Consider the following 2500-nt stretch of genomic DNA (forward strand, 5'->3'; position numbering starts at 1 on the left):
ATGGTCAACTCCCAAGCCATAAATGAAGTGAAGAATGCAACCATGGCCAACACTCAAGCAATTGAAAAGTTGGAAGGACAGCTTGGTCATTTAATTGCTGAACTCACCAAAATAGAGGAAGAAGAGCTTCAAAGTCAGTTGATGGCTGAAAGACACTACATGATTGATGAGGATGATTCCAGCAATCCTTATCATGAGCATGTCCAAGCCACCACCGCAATTGAGAGAGAAAAAATTGTTGAGGAGACTGTTGATGAGCCAAGTCTGGAGGACCCATTGGGAAAGTGCTTTGCTCAATTCAGATGTGACCTAGACCTTGACAAGTTACTTGAGCAAGCTAATGCTTTATTAGGCTCCACTCCCAAGATGCGAACTGAGAATGGGGAAACCATTGAGATATTATTCCCTAACTCACCCTCATTAGCAACTGAGCCTTTCATTGTGGGTAACCATGAGGAGAAAGGAAAAGAAGAGCAAGTTGACCAAATTGATCCCCTACCAACTCCAAGTCTGTCCAATGACAAGGAAGTGAGTACTGAAGCTCATTCCTTTGTCACAATCCCTCTTGAGACATTTCATGAACCCCAAGCTCCACTTATTCAATGTCTCAAAGAGCCATTTTATGCCAAGACTCTCAAGGATCTTCGCAAACAAGCGAGCAAACCTAGGAACCATCGTCCCAAAAAGATCCTTCGGAGCAAGCAAGTTGGCTACATAAGATGGCGAAACATCCTTCGAGAAGGATATCAAATTCTTAAGAAGAAATGATGGAAGGGATTGGTCGGACATCCAAATGATCGGGAAAAGTACTGTAAAATTTCTTCCCCATTTTAATTTCTGCACATTTTCTTTCTTTCTTATTTTTATTTTATTTTGTGTCATTTTCTTTTTGTTTCTATCAACAATTAATCTTTTGATATTTGTTTCTATGAGGAAATATTGCTGTTAGATTTTGACAGGTGTTTTGGAGTTCAAGTTTGGGGGACGCCCTGGCCATTGCACACTTGAGTTTTCTCATCCCACGGTATTATATTTCTTGCCACATTGGGAACAATGTGTCATTTAAGTTTGGGGTGTGGAAAAACACATTGTCTTTTTTGTTTGTTTGTTTGTGTCTTTTTGTTTGTTTTTATTTGTTTATTTTGTTTAAAAATAAATAAAATTGTCCTATGTTGTTGATTGGGTATGAGTTATATCATAATTGTGGTTTGCATGTCATTAGTGTGTTTAACTTTTTGAACACTGCATGTCATTAGAAATCTGAGTCCTTTGACTCACTTGGTGGATTAGAGAGACTTCACATGTCTGAGTTGATTATCACAAGCACACTAGCATAAAGTCTGTGAGGTATGAGATTTAGATTGATTAAGGTGTGCCCCTTGTGATTTGTAGGATAAAGTGTTGATGAAACCTTGGCTTGAGGATAAAAAATATATATATATATATATATACACACACACACACACACACACACATGTGTGTGTGTGTGTGTGTGTGTGTGTGCCATCATCAGTTTAAGCTTTGCATTAAGTAACCGGATCTTATGTCTCACTAAGCATTGAGTGTTTGCATAAAAAGATGAGAAATTTAATTTGGTTGATTATATGGCTTGTTTGGCTTCGCCTTTTTGACTTGAGTAATTAAGCCTTAGGGATGTTTTACATCTAGTGCCCTAAAACCATTTGGTTTGGGAGTCACTGGCCCAACACTCGTTACATAGGTCAATTAGAAAGCTTAAGGAAACGAACATTACTGCGCTACACAAAAAAAAAAAAAATATATATATATATATATATATATATATATATATATATATATATATATATATATAAATGAATGTCTTGATCTAAGCCTTTGGTGTTTTCATCTGTGTGAATTCCTATGAATTTTGAGGTGCACCAAACTTTGAGAAAAATTGAAGCCTCTTAACTTTGTATTAGTCTTACTTTGCACCTATTGAAGCTTGTGTTGTCTCAAATTTTCACCTTTGAGTTGAATGATTTGTGGTTGGCTTGATGATTTGATTATGGTTTTTACTTTGTTAAACCTGCTCATGATGTAAGAACCATGTGTTTGTGTGAAAATTGTGTTTGTCAATGACAAAGTGCTAAAAATGTTTGTGAGTATCATTTCTGTTAAACTTTCACGAGACTTCACTCGTCCACTAGGGATGCCTAGGAGTTTAAAAGGCTTGTTGCATATGCTAAATGCAATCATCTCTCCCATGACAGCGGACATATGTTTCTTGCTTTCATTTTGTTTTGCTAAAGGACTAGCAAAATGTAAGTTTGGAGGTATTTGATGAGTGCCAAATATTGCATATTTGGACCCCTTAATTTGCATTTGCTAAGTCTTTAGCTTTATTACGTTCTGATGTTTTGGTTAGTTTTGGTGTTTTAGTGATTTACAGGTTGTTAAGAGAAAAATGCGGCTTTAAGGTGATATTTGCAACTCATTCCATTAATTATGTGGCTTAAGACACTTCATGGAGCATTAGCAG

Source organism: Corylus avellana, chromosome ca1 (genome assembly GCF_901000735.1).
Source record: "Corylus avellana chromosome ca1, CavTom2PMs-1.0".
NCBI classification, from domain to species: Eukaryota; Viridiplantae; Streptophyta; class Magnoliopsida; order Fagales; family Betulaceae; genus Corylus; species Corylus avellana.